General features: G+C 37.1%; 1 protein-coding gene and 1 long non-coding RNA gene across 3 annotated transcripts in view; both read left to right on the top strand.

Annotated features, from left to right (window-relative positions):
- PLCB1 (phospholipase C beta 1) overlaps positions 1 to 20,869 on the top strand; it is a 724,287-nt gene that overhangs the window by 87,819 nt on the left and 615,599 nt on the right. The window lies entirely within an intron of this gene.
- Positions 1 to 20,869, top strand: part of LOC141585683 (uncharacterized) — a 118,742-nt gene that overhangs the window by 70,206 nt on the left and 27,667 nt on the right. Inside the window, exon 2 of the long non-coding RNA XR_012519303.1 lies at positions 1 to 20,869. This exon is cut by the window's left edge and continues 52,628 nt beyond it; it is cut by the window's right edge and continues 27,667 nt beyond it. This is a non-coding gene — a long non-coding RNA (uncharacterized LOC141585683).

Raw genomic sequence — 20,869 nt, 5'->3', positions numbered from 1 at the left:
TCAGAAATGGTCATTCTGATTTTAATGCTCTCTAGAGTCCCCATAAAATATATGGGATTAGTAGACTTTCTGGGAAAACCCACTCAAAGAGATGACTTATCAATATATGCATGAAGCAAGAGCGATTCCCAGATTTTATCCAAAAATATGTCTAATGATATATGAAAATGATCATCCTACTTAAATGTATTCTAGTGATTTGAACAAATCTAAATAAGTTGGCTCTATCCATCGTAAAGCCTAATGGCACATTTGGAGACTTAAAAAAGTATGAAAAATGAAAGATGAACTCCTGAGGTTGAGGCAGGAGAATTGCTTGAACCTGGGTGGCAGAGGTTGCAGTGAACTGAGATTACACCTTTGCAGTCCAGCCCTGACTACCGGAGCAAGATTCCATCTCAATAAACAAATAAATAAAATAAAATATGAATAACAATTGGTTCATTCAATCTTTACCTCAGCAAGAGGATGTTTCATTTAATTACCAGCACTGATTGTTAATACAAACGCCCACCTCCCTACTACCACATATACTCACTCAGTTACCAATCTTTACAGAGCACACCTTTTTAATCCTCCTCAAAGCTGCACTTTCCTCTCTTTCCTGCCATCCATCTATCCATCTGGATTGCTGGAATGGCCTCCTGGCAAGTCTCCTTGCCTTCTCTGTGCATCCCCACCCCTATATTTGTCCTCTAGGCCAGTGTTTCAAACTCTCCACTTTTTTTGTTTTTGAGACAGGGTCCTTCACGCAGGCTGGAGTGCAGTGACATGATCAGGATCATGGTTCACTGCAGCCTTGACCTCCCTGGCTCAGGTGATTCTCTCATCTCGGCCTCCCAGAATACTGGAATTACAGGTGTACACCATGCTCCACTAATTTTTTTTTTTTTTTTTTTTTTTTTTTTGTAGAGAGAGTTCATGTTGTTCAGGCTCAACTCTCCACTTGTTTTTTAATTTTTTATTAATTGGCATATAGTAATTGTACATATTTATGGATACATAGTGAGTTTTGATAAACGTCTAGTGATCAAATCAGGGTAATTAGCAAATCTATCACCTCAGAATCTCATCATTTGTTTGGTTTGGAACATTCAAAATCCTGTCACATATATTTGAAAATATATATAATTTTTGACTGCAGTCACCCTACATTGCTATAGAACACTGTAATTAATTCCTCCGATCTAGCTATAATTTTGTATCCTTCAGCAAGTCCCCTGTGCACCCTCCCCGCTACCCTTCTCAGCCTCCAGTAGCCACTGTTCCACTCTACTTCTAAGAGATTCACATTTTTAGCTTCCATATGTGAATGAGAACAAGTAGTATTTATCTTTCTGTTCCTGGAGAAGAGCAGGTTTTTTCCTGAATGTATCACTGTCTAATATTACTATAAGACAATGTAAATGAATTATTAGAAAAATTAAATGAAAATGCAGACATGCATATTTTTAAAAATTTAAAAATTATTTTTAAAATTTAAATAATAATTTAAATAGACTAACATTGCTCTCTGATTGCTCTGTAAGTTCCCATATTTACTTTGTTTCTGTACTTACCTTCCTGTGAAATTCTAAAACAGCTTGGTTCATAATTCAGGTAGCACAGATATAGATCTGCATAGTCCAATACTATGCATAGCCAGTACTCACATGCAGATGTTCAAAGTTAAATATCCATCAGTTTAACTTAATTAAAAATTCCATTCCTCCATTGCATTAGCCACATTATACATATTCAGTAGCCACATATGGCTAGTGGTAACTATATTGGACATCATAGATACAGAACATTTCCATCATCATGGAAAATCTTATTGGACAGTGCTGCTGTAGACTCTTGCTATTTACAGTGTGGTCCATGAGCCAAAAGTTCTTACTTCACATGAGAGCTTGCTAGCAGTGAAGAATCTGAGCTGGATGCAGTGGTTCATACCTGTAATCCCAGGACTTTGGGAGGCCAAGGCAGGAGGGTTGCTTGACCAGGAGTTTGAGACCAGCCTGGGCAACATAGTAAGAGCCCATCTTTACAAAAAGTAAAAACAATTTAGCCGGATATGGAGGCACACACTTGTAGTCCCAGCTACTTGGGAGGCTGAGCTGGGAGTATCACTTGACCACAGGAGTTCAAGACTGCAGTGAGTCATGATCACATCACCACACTTCAGCCCGGGCAACAGAGTTGAGACCTTGTCTCAAAAAAACATAAAACAAAGTAGGCCTAAACCTACTGAAACAGAATGTGCATTTTAATAAGTTTCGAAGATAATCCCTATGTACTTTAAAAGTAGAAGCCCTACTCTGGGATATTTCTAGGCAATCTAAAGTCCAAATCTCATCAAACTATACTACTAATCCTTTTAAATTGATACATAATATTTGCACATATATGGGATGCATGTGATTATTGGACATGTGATCTTTTGGCACATGCATAGAATGTGTAATAATCAAATCAGAGTATTTAGGATATCCATAACTTTCAACATTTATCATTTTTTTTGGTGTGTTGGAAACATTTCAAATCTCTTCTAGCTATTTTGAAATAAACAATATATACAATATATCATTGTCAGGTATAGTTACCCTACTGTCCTGTCCAACATCATAATTTATACCTTCTATCTAGCTGTATGTACCCATCCCTAATCTTTCTGTAGCTGTCAAGATCAGCTATATCTAAAATGGTAGGCATTAGCCACATGTGTCTATTTCAACTTAAGCTAATTTAATTTACATTTAGTTTAATGTCAATTAAATTTAAAGTTTAAAAATAATTTTCTCAGCCCCTCAGTCACATTTCAAGTATTCGTTTCTCACATGTGGCTGTTGGCTACTGAGCTGGACACTGTAGATTTAGAACATTTTCTCCATTGCAAAAAGTTTGATTGGACATTGCTGATCTATACTCTGGTTTAGCATCCGGATATCTCATCTAGCAGAGCTACCCCCTGCCTACCTCTCAATCCTCCAAACAACAATGCTCCAGGTTGGGCCTTGTCTCTAACATGAATAAGTTATGTAATGCAGTTCCTATGCACCATCACACCTATTGTTCCTTCACCCTGACCACTGTTTTTCCCTTCCCTTCTTTCCACTCACCTCCTCATAATCTTCTACTAATCTGTGTCAAAATTTACCTCATGAGTCAGGTGCTCAGGAAAGCTTTTCTAGAAACCATCATATACTCCAACCCTGCCATGATTTAGATTGTTCTCTTTCATTTCTTAGGTAGAAACCTATGTATGTGTGTATCACATGCTTTTGTTACTGATTTATTCTCTCCATTTAGATCAGTATTTCTGAGCCTCAGCACTATTGACATTTCGTGCCAGATAAGATAACTCTTTCTTGGGAAAGTAGACAGCTGTCTTGTGTGCTGTAAGATATTTAATCTCATTCCTGACCTCTACTCACTGGATGTCAGAAACTTCCCCAGTTTCGACCATCAGAAATATATCTGCATATTATATGTCCCCTGGGGGGCAAAATTACCAATGCATAAGAGCCACTACTTTAGACCTATCTGTTCTCTAAGGAGAGCCTCTTGAGGTCTGTGAGACACTTCAAACCACAGCATGGTAGACAGGTCCTACACATAGCTGGCATTATGTTGGCATATATGCTGAATGAATGATTGATTAGGAAATCTGTTGTCAGAAGGTGTTTCCCTTCTTTCCTTGCTTCATTTGTTTCTTTCATTCTGCTTCTGCCCAGTAAGTGACACATTCCCAAGTCTAATTCTATTTCATAAGTGAACCCACTGACCAGACAGGTGAGCCCTGCAGGGCAGTCATTGATCAGATGTGTCTCCCATGGCCAGTTGGTTTGGTTGGCTGATCCACAGTAGAGGGATGGACAGAATTACCAACCTCTTAAACTGAAGACTGGGAATGAATTGATGTAACAGCCTCCCTGTGATGCAGTTTTATTAGCTATTTTATATACTGTATATATGTATGTAAAATAGCTGTATCTTATGTAACTTTTTAATATAGCTTCTAGCTATGGGTCCGAGTTGCCAGTCTATCAGCTTTTAAGCCAGCTGTCAACACAAGGTTTCAGAATTAGGATGAAACTTAATATACTATGCATTCCAGCAGGACTTGGTGGTGTGCATCTGTAGTCCTAGCTGTAGGAAACTAAGGCAGGAAAATTGCTTGAGGCCAGGAGTTCAGTGCTATGGTGCACCATCATGGTGCCTGTGGTTAGCTACAACACTCCAGCCTGTTCAGCATAGCAAGAGCACGTCTCTTTAAAAAAAAAAAAAAAAAAAGAAAAAAGAGATTATGCATTTCAGACTCCTCATTTTATCTACAGCTGGACACTTTCCTTAGGTCCTGCTCTAGCCATCATTAGCATCTTAAGATAAATGTAGAATTTTGAGGTGTCATCATTTATAATCAATCAAATGCAGAGTTATAAGACAATGATCTTGATTTGAAAGCTCCAAGCTTTGATGTCTGCTGCTCCCCTCTTCACTGGTAAGTTTCCTGGCACTAGAGCAATGTTATATGTTGGTGTTTAGTTTAGCTCTACCAATTCCTCGAGCCAAGAAGAGAAGACCTGAATGTTCTCTGCCATCCAGACCTGCAACAGCTTTGGAGTCTTATTTGCTTTGCTCTTCTATCTAGAATCTTCCCAGAAGCCTGATCCCCTACTTTGTGCATTCTGAAAGCCTGGGCCTTATAGTATTTATCCTTCATGCTGGGTACCGTTTTTGCCCCTGGTACCTGATACATCTTTATATACCCAGCTCTAATTGTCCTAATATTGCCATTCTCTTGTTTTGGACTGAAGGAAAGATGGTTAAGTCCTCTTTCCTGTCCTGGTTTAGTATTTCTCGCAGTGTTGTTCTAGATTTGACCTACCTTTAATCTCTGCTTGCATGGTCCGATACCCTTCCAGCAGCTGGTGCTAGCATTGCAATATGATGCTGCCACTATGCTATGGGCTGGGCTCTAAGTGGAAGTATGTATACATCTTTCACTGCAAACAGTCAGCTCCCTCTCTCACTGCAGGAGATGGCTTGCTTCAGCCCTATCACACTCTTGGTCCTAGGCAGCTTTCAGCTTCCTCTGTAACTCAACCACGTGGCCAGTTAGATGGATTGAGAGGTTGACCAATAAATCACCTGGGACCCTACTAATCATAAAACCATGAAGCTTTGTTACAGCCATTTATTCAATTCTATCAAATATTTATTGAATACCTACTCTGGAATAGCTCCAGTGGATACAAGTAAGATGTCATATTCATCAAGCTGCTGGTCATCTAATGGGAATAATAATGAAGCAAAACATGATTATTATACAGTGAGAAATGGATATATAAAGGGATATGATAATACAGATAAGGGAGAAATCGGAGAAAGGTGATAAGAATGAATCCTTTTTAGTAACAATGTACTGTATGCCAGGCAAGATGCTGGTAATTTCTATATAGTTTACACCTCTATTTAAAGTCTCATAACCGCTTGGTGAGGTGGACAACATTCAAAAATAGTGAAAACCGTCTTTAGAAATTGATACTTGGTTGAGTTGATTATTTTTTCTTTTACCTTTTTTTTGAAATGTAAAATACAGTTTAAAAGGTACACTGTTCTAAATAGTATAGCTCAGTGAGTTTTAACAAGATGAGCACATCCCTGTAACCAGCCGTCTGATACCCATATTAAGAAACAGGACATTTCCAGCATCCCAGAGGTCCTCACATTACCCTAACCGCACCCTCTTCCCACTACCCCGCTCCCTTCCTGAATTCTGCTACCTCTCCACCCAAGGCTAATCTCTTGGCTTTAACAGCATAGATTAGTTCTGCCTGTTTTATTGTTTACATCAATGAAACATATTCATGTACTCTGTGTGTGTGTGCGCGCGCCTGTATTTTTTCACTCAACTTGGTGTTTGTAAAATTTATCCACACTGTTGCATCTGATTGTAATTCTTACTGCTGTACAATATTCCATTGTGTGGATGTTCCGCTTATCCGATCGACTGCTATGGGCAGTTGGATAGTTTTATTTTTGGATCGTAGTTCACAGTGTTGCTATGGGTATTCTACTTTCATATCTTCTTGCACACATGTAAACTTTTCTGGCTTGGTATGTGTCTTAGAGTGAAACTGATGAGTTATAGGCAGTTGTGGAATTGAAGGTGATATGGGAAAGAGATGTACACAGTAAGCTCATGAACTGGTGACATGGCTGGTAAAAGGAAGTGCCTATAACCAGCTTTAATAGGTACTGCCAAGTGGTTTTCCAAAATGGTTTTAAATTGCTGAGTTTTGAGGAGCATGCAGGAGTTAGCCAGAAGGTTAAAGTAATAACAACAACAATAATAAAATAAAACACGGTGGAGTTACAGAAATGTGCAGTGTATGATTGTCAAATTTGGTTGTTCCTAGTTAGCTGGGTGCATGAATTTGCAATCCTGTCATGTGTTCATTTTGCTTATTCTTGCTTGAAATTTCCAGCCACTAATGGAATGTAACACTTTACCCTTTTTGAACTACTACTTCTCAGTGCAGTACCACATTAAAGGTCAACTGTGAAATTTCCACATCATATTAAATACTATTCCTAGAACTGGATATAACAGTTCAGAATGCTACTCCTGTTCCAAGGTATACATATACTTTAGTGAACATGAAATTCTGTGTTTGAATATCCAGATTTTTTTTTTTTTTGGCCTCTATTGTCTTTGCTTGACTCTGTGGATCTGGCAGTGGTTGATAGATTGTTTTGGAGTACTAGATTAAAAACAGTATTTAACTAAAAATAGACCTATTGGCTGATTATCAGTGTTTCAAGAGGCAGTGTGAATGAATATGTTTCTTTTTGCCATGATGTTAGGTATCACCCAGAACATAATGCTTACTGGCTCAATCCCCCCCACCTTCTTTTTGGATTATGTTTGGAATGTATATGTCTCTTTGTAAGAATCCAATTTGAGAGGTTCAGAGTCACATAGTGAATATGTCTGAGTACTGATTTTTCAATAATGATTTTTACATGTTATTTCTTCTGAAAGATAACAGAGCACCATTTGCCAAAATTCATGTAACTTCCTCCTGGGTTAAGGTGTTTATTGGATGTTTCTGAATATATGCTCCATATGTGGTTATCTTTGAAAGTGTGTGTCCAAGATATTATTCAGAGCCTTTCCCAACCATTTAGAAATGTATGTGAAGCTTAGAATAAAAATATAACATGCATTATTTACTAGTAGTTCACATAATATGTTCCATTTCTAAAGCATGTTGCAAAATTATTCTACCAGGTAATTAAGATTGAAGTTGTCCTTAGATAATAGCTAGCAGTATAATAGAAATACCACATAATTGAGATTGATTTTGAAATGTGAGAATATTTTATTATTAGAAAATATATCCATATAATCATTACTTCTACAGATAGAGGAAAGCCACATGATCATACTAATAAAGTGATGAAAAGACATGATAAAATTCTACTTCTAATAATTTTTAAAATCTCTTGCAAATTAGAAATAGTAAGATGCTATCACAGACCAACAGCATCATACGTGGTAGTACCATTCTGGAGCTTGTCTCTAAATTGGGAAAGAGCCAGAGTTATTCACTGACATCCTTATTATTGAACACTGTTTAATAAAACGATTTAAGCACTATAAATATTAGAAAAGAGAAGACATTTTATAATTTGCATATGACATGGTTGTCTACCCTGAAAAAACAAGATCAACTAAAACGTTAATCCCAGTGAAGAGTTCAACAAGAGTATTATTTCACAAATACTTTTTTTTTTCAATGGAGTCTCACTCTGCCACTGAGGCTGGAGTGCAGTGGTGTAATCTCAGCTCACTGCAGCCTCCACCTTCCAGGTTAAAGCTGTTCTTCTGCCTCAGCCTCCCAAGTAGCTTGTATTACACCTGGCTAAGTTTTGTGTTTTTAGTAGAAACGGGGTTTCACCATATTGACGAGGCTGGTCTGACTTCTTGATTCACCTGCCTTGGCCTCCCAAAGTGTTGGGATTACACGAGTGAGCCACCATGCCAAGCCCTAAAATATTTTTATAAAATGAGAAGGTTTTTTTTTATGTCTAGTAATCAAAAGTTAGTGAAGCTGACATTCAAAACCTCAACCTAAAATACAAAAGACTCAGATTTTAAAAAAAATCCTAAGGAGTATATAGGATTCTTGTATTAAATTGAAGCTCTTAAGGCAATGCAAAATAGTTTTAAATAAATAGAAGCACTGTGTTTCTGGAAGGAATAATATTTTAAAGATACATGCTCTTTCCAAATTAAATTAATGCAAATTCAGTTAACGTTAGAAAGGTATTTTTCTGACTGGGAAAATGACTCAAATTAATCTGAAATTTTTTCGAAGAAACTACTTGAAAAACACTGAAGGACTTATGTCAACTAAAACTTCAAATATAGTGTAAGACAAATAATATAGCACTTTATTGATATGGAAATTAACTCATCAGTAAAACAGAATAGGAAGTTTATAAATACAGTAGAAAAAAAACAAACAACAAAAAAAGACATGGTGACTCACAACTGTAATTCCAGTAATTTAGGAGGCTGAGGCAAGAGGATGGCTTGAGGCCAGGAATTTGCCACAGACAATGTACTGACACCTCTGTCTTTACAAAAAAAAAAAAAAAAAAATTTTTTTAATTAGCTAAGAGTAGTGGTATCTGCCTGCAATTGTAGCTGCTCAAGAGGCTAAAGTGGGAGGATTGTTTGAGCCCAGGAGTTCGAGGTTGCTATAAGTTATAATCTTAACCCTGCACTCTAGCCTGGGTAACAGAACAAGATCCCATCTCAAAAAATTAATTAATTAACATAAAATATGCTAAGTCAATTTGGTAACACCGGATTATTCATGAGAGGCAGAAACTACAAAAGGAAAGACAAATTTGATAGCAGCATTATTTAAAAATACTTCTACACAGAACAATTCACAAATGCCAAGTCCAAACTAAACAAACTGGAATATTTTTGCTCAATAGGTGACATTTTAGAAACTTTAAATCCTTATTCTTTACTAGCCTTTACAAATTAAAGAGAAATAGAAAAATGGGTAACGAATATGAATGGGTAAGTAACCCCCCAAAAAAGAAAGAAATGCAAACATAAATAGATATCAGCAAGTTACTAATTTCAGTAATAAATAAATACATATTATAACAATAAATATTTTCACCCATAAAATTTCCCTTATTCTCAAAACTAAAAGTTCCTGTGGTTGGCAATGGGGAGGTTAAATAATGCTCGAATCTATTTTGCAGATAATTTAAATTGGTTCAGATTTTCTGGTAGCTTTTGGCGTATTTATCACAAGCATGAAAGTCCTCAAGCCCTTTTATTCAAGAATTTTATTTTTAATGCATTATTTTACAGGAGTTACAATGCAAGTAGGTAGATATTACAAAGTAATCCATTGTAGTACTGATCAATAGTATAACAAATTGAAAAGTAAACTGTAAGTATTCAGCCAAAGGGAATAAATTAAATAATCATGATATATGTCGATACTGGAATCTTAGGCAGACATTAAGAATGCTGCTACCAAATTAAATAATACATAAATATGTTCATGCTCTAGTGTCAAGGGAATTATGCAGATTGCAAATGAAAATGAACAATAATATCGTATTTTTTTAAAAAAGAAAAAAATGCCCAGAAGTCACATGGAAAAGCAGCAAAATAACAGTGGTTTTTTCTGTCTGGTGTGATTATAAATGACTTTACTTATTTGTACTTGCTTTACGTCTGCAAGTTTTTTTTTCCACAGCAAGTATATATTACTTTTATAACTTATGATAAAAATCCTATTTCATCGTATTTTACAAGAGACATGCTTTGTTTTCTAAAATCAGAAAACAAATGAAATAATTAGAACTATGTCTTAATTCAGAGTTTGAAGGAGGAATTTCTATTTACTGGTTTCCCCATTACTACTTAATTGGATAATCTAGTTTTTCATTTACCCTGATGTAGACACAAATAGAATCTGCAATATAATCAGGTGCCATCAATGGGATTAATTAGCTGACTAATTATGTAAATGGATCCCAGTTTTAACAACCATACTTCTGCAAAAATTGTCTTTTTCTTTGCAAAAACAATGAAGTATCATTAAAAATTAATCCGACCAACTTCTTATAAAAAGATTGTATAATGTCTTAGGAAAAGATTTGTAATATAGAAGTTAAGATGACCTTTGAAAGATGGACAGATTTGAATTTAATATTTGACTCTTCTCTAAGAATTTAAAATTATTCTTAAACAAGAAAATAAATGATCTGAAACTCAACAAAATCTTTTCCACATGAATTATATACTCATGGTGGCCCTGTAGGAGTTAGAGAGGTGAATAAACTGAATGAGTAATGATTAGTACTCTCAATAAACTTACTGGAAGGAGAGGTGGCTTAGAGGGTGTTGGTGGGAATAGCCAAGGTATGACTGTGATTTCAGGTAAGACAACTGGAGGATCTGGCAAGTTACCTCCACAGAAGTGTCCATCAGGCATTTGGAAATATGTAATTGGCTCCAGAATCAGACATGTCAGTGGAGATAATACTCATATGAGTCAGTTACCTAAAAGTGACAGCTGAACCTTATCAAGACAGTGAATTCCAGGTTAGTGTAGAGCCCTCTGTTTGCACAGTTCCAAGCCCAGGGAATGCTCTTCTCATTCTCTTATCTGGGGGTGTGCTCCAGGGCTTATCACTCACATAAACTACATTATGAACAATGCTGTTTCCAACTCTCTTCATGCCAGGTGTCACATACTAGATGAGGTCTCTTAGAAGTACAAGGACTCACCTTTATTAGGTACAAAGTGAGGAACAAGACAATACTTACAAACACTCATATTAACATGTGCAGGATGAAAGGGGAAAAAGAGGTCAGTCAACTGGTTTAAAAAAAAAGGATGAAATAGTCTAGGTTTAAGGAAAATGGAAAGGGGGCAAAATTATATGAAGTGTTTGGCTTGTGGTTTCAAATGTTGTAGGCAGACCTGAGGCAATGAGAACTGAGATAAGCCACTGGGCCTAAAAGAAGATAGAAATGGGTAATTTTGGAGATGGTGGAATCCATTGAGTAAATGGGGAGGAAAAATACATCAGACCCAGAGAAGCAGAAGCTAATGCCTGGGGAGGAATGGACGACTATGGATTTAGAGTGTAGCTTCATTGATTGAAGGACTTTTATTTATATTTAGCGAGACCAGAGCATCTTTTTATGTAGAGTAAAAGGAAGCAGGGGAGGGGAGAATACTGAAATAGAGGAAAAGGGGGATGGTTGAGTAAACAAAGAACCCTAAGTGAAAGCAGGAGGAGATTGGAGCAGTATACCACGACCAGGATTAGCCCTTGAAAAGAGAGGGAACACCTTTTTCTCAGAGCTGGGATGAAACTGAGGTGGACAAGGGACTAATGCCTTTGAGAACAGAAATATGTGGTCCAAAGAGCCATTGAATGCAACTTAAAATCTGGTTGGAATGTGATGGATAAGGAGAGACTCAAAGTTATCAAGCCTTCTCATGAACTTTCAGTCATTAGCCTTTCTATATGGTAAAGACAGAAAAGATTTTAAGCCATATTAGGCAAGGCAGTGCTAAGAATATGCTTTTGTAAAGTCACCACCTGGTGTAAGGAATAGGCATCAGCTTAGAGATGTTTGCAAATAGGCTAGTGGTGGGTGTGGATAAATCAGAGGTAGTACCAAAGGCAGTTTGCAAAAGTGTTAAGTTTTGTCTCTAGTAAATTGCATGTAGTTTTACCAAATACTGCTTCACTATTCTGTGTTTCCTCTTTCTGGTACTTAAAAATATTAAAGGCAGTTCATGTAACTGAGATAAATCTTGAGAAAAAGTGTTGAATAGAGTACTGAGTTTATTGGTTAACACTTAGAGATATTTTGCTTGATAGGAGATCCTTTTTATGAAACACAAAGAATAGCATTTTATTCTATGCCTTAGAATTTTGTGATAGAATTGGCAACAATTCAGTTCACAAAGAGCCACAGAACTGTAGCCACTAATGCACTGTAAAATGGGTTCTTTGTTGAGTGTGATTTGGAGGCTGTGTTAAATATCCTGCCCACAGCTCTAAGATTTTGGGTACAAATCTATAAAACTGTTTCACAGTTATGCTACTTCCTTTCAAGATGATAGATCAGTCCCAATGATTTGCTTATAAATCAGATATGGTTTTACAAAGCAGACCAAGAAACATTAAGATTTCTGAAAACAACTTATCCATAGTTTTTTTTAATAAACATAGAACTGGGAAAAAGACTTAATGATTATCTAGACTATGCCTCCAGTTTTTAAAATCCATTGTAATTGCAACCATAATCTACAAATTTTTTTTCACGTAAAAACCAAAAGCAACGTGAATGAGGTCAGTAGCTCCTTTGACATTTCTCAATCTCCCAAACAACCACAAAGGTTAACTGTTATCAGTTTGCTGTGAAGCCTTCCAAAGTTTTTGTGATACACACACACACACACACACACACACACACACACACACACCCCTGTCTAGTATGCAGTATTTAATATATATGTTCAATACATAGCATCATGGTTTTTTGCATTTTGCTTTTTATAGTGATATATCTTAGAGATCTTTGCATATCGGTATGCCTAAAGTTACTTCATACAGAAACAAATCTTCTGATTTTTAATATATATTTATGTGTGTGTATGTGTGTGTGTGTGTGTGTATATATATATAATTGTACTTTAGGTTCTGGGATACATGTGCAAAACATGCAGGATTGTTGCATAGGTACATACATGGCAATGTGGTTTGCTGCCTCCATCTCCCTGTCACCTATATCTGGCATTTCTCCCCATGTTATCCCTCCCCAACCTCCCTACCACCTGCTGTGCCTTCCCTAGTCCCCTACAACAGACCCTAGTGTGTGATGTTCCCCTTCCTGTGTCCATGTGTTCTCATTGTTCAACACCTGCCGATGTGGTATTTGTTTTTCTGTTCTTTTGTTAGTTTGCTGAGAATGATGGTTTCCAGATTCATGCATGCCCCTACAAAGAACACAAATTCATCATTTTTTATGGCTGCATAGTATTCCATGGTGTATATGTGCCACATTTTCCTTATCCAGTCTATCATTTATGGGCATTTGGGTTGGTTCTAGGTCTTTTGCTATTGTGAACAGTGCTGAAATGAACATATGTGTGCATGTGTCTTTGCAATAGAATGATTTATAATCCTTTGGATATATACTCAGTGATGGGATTGCTGGGTCAAATGGAATTTCTGCTTCTAGGTCCTTGAGGAATCGCCACACTGTCTTCCACAATGGTCGAACTAATTTACATTCCCACCAACAGTGTAAAAGTGTTCCCATTTTCTCCACATCCTCTCCACCATCTGTTGTCTCCAGATTTTTTAATGATTGCCATTCTAACTGGCATGAGATGGTATCTCAATGTAGTTTTGATTTGCATTTCTCTAATGACCAGTGATGATGAGCATTTTTTCACATGTTGGCCTCATATATGTCGTCTTCTGCAAAGTGTCTGTTCATGTCCTTCACCCACTTTTGAATGGGTTTGTTTGTTTTTTTTTTCAAATCTGTTTTAGTTCTTTGTAGATTCTGGATATTAGCCCTTGGTCAGATGGGTAGCTTGCAAAAATTTTTTCCCATTCTGTTGGTTGCCCGTTCACTCTAATGATTGTTTCTTTTGCTGTACAGAAGTGCTGGAGTTTACTTAGACCCCATTTGTCTATTTTGGCTTTTGTTGTCAATGCTTTTGGTGTTTTAGTCATGAAGTCCTTGCTTAAAGGCACAGAGATTTTATAGTATGCCAAATAGCATAACAATTTAAGAACTAGAAATCAAATATCCTATATCCCTTATAGATTTATAGTGCCTACATCAAAAATTTTCCAAATTTATAGAAGGAGAAAATAACATATATTAAACTAGCTCCATAAAATTTTGCTTCATACTTTTCCTATCCTTTACCAACAAAGCAAAACCATTTCTGACTGGTCATTTAAATCAGCAAGTTGAATAAAAACAAAAGCATAATTGCCAAATTGTGGGTTATGGGAAACTCTTATGAATACAAGATTCTTTACTTGTCTATTTTAAGTTATTTTTCCAGGTTGTATGGTACTATGATCACAATCTGCCAAAATTTTCATGGTTGGGGTATTTTCTAATGTAATTGAATTTCTCCTGATTTAGAAATTTATCAACAGAATCATCTTTACTTGTTCCGTTAATGTATTTCCAAATGTAAGAAAAATATGCACAGTGAGTTGATAAAAAGAATACAAGTAATCTACTTGTAAAATTAAGCCTCTACTTTCGAGGAAAGATCATTTTAATGGAGTTTTGGTTCATTCTCTGTGAGTTCTTCTATATCCTAATATAAGGTTGGGTCACAATTGTCTGATGATCCTGGCTAAACATTTGGTTAACCTCATTTTGGGTCCTCTTTCTCTCTTCACATGGAAGAGCACAGCACTTGAACTCTCCATGTTTGAGGACAACTGGGCTGACGTAGTGTGTATTTTTGGAGAACTATTATGTCTTTATAGTCACTTAATGTCAGCTTGACATTGAAGCAAAGTTCTGTAGGAGTCAACAAATACAAGAGGTGCAATGAAATATTAATTGGGCACTGAGTAGAGGCAAGGAACTGGGCTAGGCATTTTTTATATAATCTAATCTATGCTCACATGACTTACAACAAGGGTTGTAAATCTTGTTTTGTTTGATTTCCATATCAGGAAATGGAGGCCAAGAAAGAGAATAGTAACACGTCAACTAGAACATGCAGCGGTTCCCTAGGTTTTCCTACTTCTTTCTCCCACCTTAGTAGAAATCAGAGAACACAGGAGCAAAGAGAGCCTCTTGGAAGAAGTGGAGTTAGAGCTAAGTCCAAAACAGTGGCTGAGATTTAGATGATTGAAGGAGGAGGGGTCCACATTTAAAGAGGAAGAAGAGTCTGTATAAAGGCACAGATGAAGACAGGCATGGTACACACATGCTTCCACTGGGTTAATGTACAAGAAAAGAACCTTGTCTAGCTGGCTTTGGGAAGTACAATTTTGGAGGATAAAAGGCATTTGCAAGAAACTCACTGGGGTCTTGTGAAGAACATCCAGATATTAGGAGTCGGGAGCTAGGATGACTCCCTGTGTCTCTCTAGAGAACTTAGTGTTTCTTCTCTCTCCCTTGATCTTCCAGCTACATGTTTTCTGTTGTGGTGGTTGTTTTGTTTTTCTCTCTCTGCAGAATGGCTTATTTGCTCTACTCTGTGTGTGATCACATCAGTTAACAGCAGAGATTGCAGCTACTAGCATCACTAGGCCTCAGTGCCCGATTCCATGGGCCAGATGTCCGTCCCTGGTCCAGTCAGCTGTGATGAAGATAATGTTTTCAGGTCCTTATTTTCCTTGGCCTGGGAGCGGGTCCTTTTATGTCATCATACAAGCAGCTCCTCTAAGAAGGCAATGATTAGTATTTGAACCACAAGGAATAGGAGAAGTGAGGGGTCAATGTGGTCAGACTTACTATGGAGTATTTTAAAGGCCACTGCAAAACCAGGCACTTGATCCTCTAATTGAGAAGGAAAGTTTGCAAGGGAAAGAGGTTTGGTACAGGGCAAGTTGAAAGGATGGAGAGACTGAGCCCCAGAGGTGAGCTGAAAGGTAATAGTAACAATAGAAGCCTAGGGATAAATTACTAGACTTAGAGAGAAAAAAGAGAAATGGCAATCGCTGAGGAAATGAGGAGTTGCCTTGAAAGAAGGACAAGCAGGATTTATTGACTGGTTATAAAGGCAGCTTTGAGCTCCAAGGAGAGGGACAAGGTTGTGTGGCTTTGGGATATAAAGGAGAAGGAGGAGGAACCTGAATGTCAGGAGAGAGATAATGCATCTGGTTTGGGAATATTGTCTCTGGTTCAGTTGTGCTATGGGAATAATGGCCATAAGCCTACAAATGGGGTGTATAGAGTGAATTGGATAAGATGTGAAGCTATGTTAATTGGAAGTTAATGGGATGAGAAGTGGGGAATTTTGGAGAAAAATAGGAAGTCAGTGGCCCGTAGCCTTAAATCTAAATTTGCATCAATGCAGGGCATGCTATCTGAGGGTTGGTGATAGGATTTCACTCACCTTCCAGGTGGCTAGGTCATATTATCAGGTGGTGAAACAGTTGAAAAATATCATGACCTAAGAAAGTTTTGGTGCTTGCTGAAGCATAGTAATAATAGAGAGTGAGTTCTGTTCAGTAGGGAAAACTCTAAAAGGAAGCCCAACACTTCAGTGGATAAGACTGATTCTGGAGCCTGCTTTAAAGGTTGTGCTCAGCAAATGGCTGGTGATTCCCAAAGCTTACCTTAGACTACAAATGGAAACAGGAAAAGGTTAATTTTCTAACACAAGCCTAAATATTTCTTGTACTAGTGGGACCTAGCCATTCTGTAATGCAGGCAACATAGGTCTGAAAGAATGGTTGTATTTTGGCCAAACTACGAACTTCTTTTTGAGACCTTGCCAGTTCCTGGTGGAAGCAAGGAAATATATTTTTAGGCCTCTGTAACTTTGGCTAAGGGAACTATGTACTTCCTAATGATTGGCATCCAATGGATATAAATAGAACCTTTAAAGAGACAAGCCATATGCTTTGTGGTGCTTGCTTTATTTAACTCCAAATCTGATTTACAGACAGTTTATTTCCTAAAAACCACTCCATTTTGTTCATTAAGAATATACAATGGGAGGGATGGGGGGTTGGGAGGTGGGGAGAGATAGCATGGGGAGAAATGACAGATACAGGTGAGGGGAAGGAAGGCAGCAAACCACACTGCCATGTGTGTACCTATGCAACAATCTTGCATGCTCTTCACATGTACCCCAAAACCTAAAATGCAATAAAAAAATATGCAATGCACATAGGAATGTTTTGTAACTTGGCTGTGGAATCAGAGATCAAGAATATTTTCCTCCCCAAAGCTTGTGATAAGGTCAAATGCTAAAGGCCTATATTTATTGTTTTTAGCTGTTCTCTTAGAATTGAAAACAAATGTTTTCTTATTTTTTATTGTACTTTAGGTTCTGGGTTACATGTGCAGATCATGCAGGATAGTTGCACAGATACATACATGGCAAGGTGGTTTGCTGCCTCCTCCCCCTCCCCATCACCTATACCTGGCATTTCTCCCCACGTTATCCCTCTCCCCCTCCCCTCCACTGTCCCTCCCCTAGTCCCCTGCAACTGACCCCAGTGAGTGATGCTCCCCTCTCTGTGTCCATGTGTTCTCATTTTTCAGCACCCGCCTATGAGTGAGAACATGTGGTGGTTGATTTTCTGCTCTTGTGGAAACAGAGGTTTTCTAATACCAAAGTGGTGTTCTGTTGGCAATGAATCTGTATGGTACAATTTCCTCATCATTTTTATGCATGACCTCAAAACTAAATGCAGTTCTCTATTTTTTGAAGAATTAAAAGAATAGGGTTTTACTAATTAAGATCAGATTTATACTCTTTTGTATCAGATAATGTCATAGTGAAAATTAATATAACAAAGTCATACTGACATTTACTTTAGGCCAGTGTAGAAATAGGCTACATGCGCACTGGAATAGCAAAAATTGAATGACTGGCGATACCAAATTTGGCAAAGATGTAGATAATGAGAACTCTAATGCATTGCTGGTGGCAGTGTAAATTGGTTATGAGCACTTTGGAAAATTATTGATTAGTGTTTATTAGTGCACTACATATATCTACTGTGAGTCTAAGAGAAACGAGCATATGTGTCCACTAGAAGAAAGTTACAAGAATAATCATACAGTTGTATTTGTAACAGCTCCATACTGCAAACGGCGTAATTGTTTATCAACAATAGGATAAACAAATTGTAGTATATTCACAAAATAGAACACTATTTGGTGATAAAAAAGAATGAGCTATTAATCGATGCTACAATGTGGATAAAATTTCAGAAATGTCATGTTAAATAGAAGAAATAGGACACAAAAGAGAAATATGATTCCTTTTATATGAAATTCAAGAAAGGCAAAACTAATTGAAGCTAATAGACATCAGAAGAGTAATCCACTCTCTTTCTGGGGAGGGTTTTACCAGGAAATGGGTGCCTGATGATTTTGGAGTTGTCTAAGTGGTGCCATGGATGTGTACATATGCAAACATTCATCCCACTGTACACTAAGGTTAGATACTTCTCTATGGATGTGCTATACTCCAGTAAAAATATGAAAGGTGTTTTATTCCTCAAAATATTTCACAACACACTATTTTATCTTTTCCAATTCCACAGAAAAAGGAGAGGCTAAGGGTAGTACAAAAGGTTGATCCTGGGCCAAATTCGGGAGGAGATGATGCAATGGAAGTATCCAGGCAAATACAAAGCGAGTCACAAAGCTATCTCAGATTAACTTGTCTGTGTTTACTGCAAAAAGGAAATTTGTTCTATTGTGAAAGTAGTAAAATTGACTGGCTTAGGAGAAGTTCTATTTTGGGTGGGGGCGCCTGTATGACAAGTAATGTTTTCTATTTTATATCCTATCTAATCAGACACATTGAAGAAGAAAAAATTTTAAGCAGAGATTTTACTTTTTAAATTTTTAATATTTATATAATATATAGCCACTCTTATAAATAGAACCTTAGGCATGCGTGTGGAGTATTACTTAAAAGTGTTTTCCCTGTTTCTTCTACCTCCTTTACTTTACCTCTCTATTGCCACAACTTCTGTATGTCCTACCTAATATTTAAGCTCATATTATAAGGCACACTTATCATATAAATACATATGTATATATGGGTGTATATGTGTACGCCCATGCATATTAACATTCATAGATAAGTGCAGCTTTATTGGTCTTTGTGCTATAAAAATGATATGATGTTACACAAACGTCCCTGCAGTTTGCTTTTATTCACCCAGTAAAACCATGGAAATTCCTGCAAGTCAACTTGTATGTTATGGCAGCCCAGTAGTCTATGCTGTAGATATGGCACAATTTACTTAACCAGTTCTTCATTTATGAGTTTTGGTTAAACAAGGTCTTTAGTGTACTGCAGTGAGAAAGCTTTGGCTTTGGCTTGAAACAGCAATCAGAGTTTGTCACTTAAATGGTCTGAGCACATGTTTCCTCATCCATCAAATGGAGATAAGTTTATACTAGCCCACTCACAACACAGGGAAGTTATAAGGCTCAAAAAGACTATGTATAAGTCTATGTGTTTGGTATGATGGGAAGAGCTTTGCCAAGGTTAACAAAGTTCACTTGTGTTAAGTACTTGCTGTATATGAGGCACTGTTATAAGGTCTTTTTGTGTATTTATTTAATATTCACCATAATTAAATGTACTGTGTATTTTTATTCTTCTAACTTTTACCAAATGAGGGAATTAAGAAAAAATTGAAATAATTTTCACAAAATCAGCGGGAGACCTCAGATTCCAATCTTGGATTTTCCATTTGAGTGTTTGTGATTTTATCTACCATGCAATATTACTTCTCAAATGTGATGTTCACTGTACCTTTTATTTAGTAAATGATTGTTCATTGGTAATATGAAATTGGGTGGCGTTCAGGATTACACTGTCAAACAATACTAAAATTTAAAACACAAAAGACGTGCATCAGATCTCACTATTTTTGTGCAAAAGCCATCCCAAAATGTAATGACTTGAGATTACAGCTACATTTAGGCTTTCATTCTGTGATCATCTGGTTAGGGCTTAGTTGCAGGATTCTTCTGTTTCATCTGGGCTCATTCAAGCATCTGTAATAAGCTGCTGAGTCAGCTAGGCTGCTTTGCTCTGAAAATTGACTTCAGCTAGGAAAATAGGGGAAATTGAGCCATGAACCTCTTTTCCACCAGCAGGCTCCTTCAGGCTTTTGCACATGTAAGGGTATGGTTTCAAGAGAAAATGTAGAAACATACAAGAACTCTTGGGGTCTATGTTTAGAACTGACATAGCATGGTTTCCACCACATTTTATGCTAAAGCAAGTCACAAAGCTATCTCAGATTCAACCACTTGATGGAAATTACCACCAAGGCACATAGCAGAAGGCAAAGATAGAGGGTGAGGAATAATTGCAGCTATTTCATCCAGTGTGGATGAAACAAAGCAAAGCAAAATAAATTTTCTTACTACTTTATTTAATTGAACCCATAGAGCCCTGACACTGATTTTTTTTTCTTTTTTACCATTACTGTGTGAGAGAGTGTGTCCATATGTGTTTCTGCTGAGAATACCTCCTATGTAGTTTAGTTTTTATATCTTAGTTTGAAAATGCCTGGTTTTCTTTTCTTGGGGAATTTTTTTCTGAGATGAGGATTTGCTTGCTCTGAATGCCTAAGCTAGACTGAATCTCTCTACACTTTAGAGCTATCCTCATGCTCTTGAAGTCCTTCTGTCTGCAACGATTTTAATCCCTATTTTTCAGGTAGCCAAAGGACAGGATATTTTGTTGTTTTCCGCAGCAACAGGTCTGTTTGGCTAGATAATCAAGGTATCAAAACTAATTCTTTAATGCAGATGGCTTACAATACTTGTGAATTGCATTTTCCAAGGAGCACTGTCATACTTCTCAATATTACCACACTTCTCCCTCAGCATCCTCTCTCAGTTCCCAGCTATCTCTCAGCATCATACTGTCAGTTCGCCAAATACTTGCCCTGTTGTACAAAAAAAAAAAAAAAGACGTTTATCAGATGAGTACACTGAGGCACAGGAAAATATCTAAAGTTTCATAAAGGGTTTATCGCCTGGGATGCCTGGGTTTCTCATTTCTTGACCCTCAGCCATATGAATTTTCTAATTTGATTTTCAGATCGTTCC

Source organism: Saimiri boliviensis, chromosome 9, assembly GCF_048565385.1.
Source record: "Saimiri boliviensis isolate mSaiBol1 chromosome 9, mSaiBol1.pri, whole genome shotgun sequence".
Lineage (NCBI taxonomy): Eukaryota > Metazoa > Chordata > Mammalia > Primates > Cebidae > Saimiri > Saimiri boliviensis.
The sequence above is the reverse complement of the archived record's forward strand: the minus strand, read 5'-3'. Positions and strand labels throughout refer to the sequence as shown.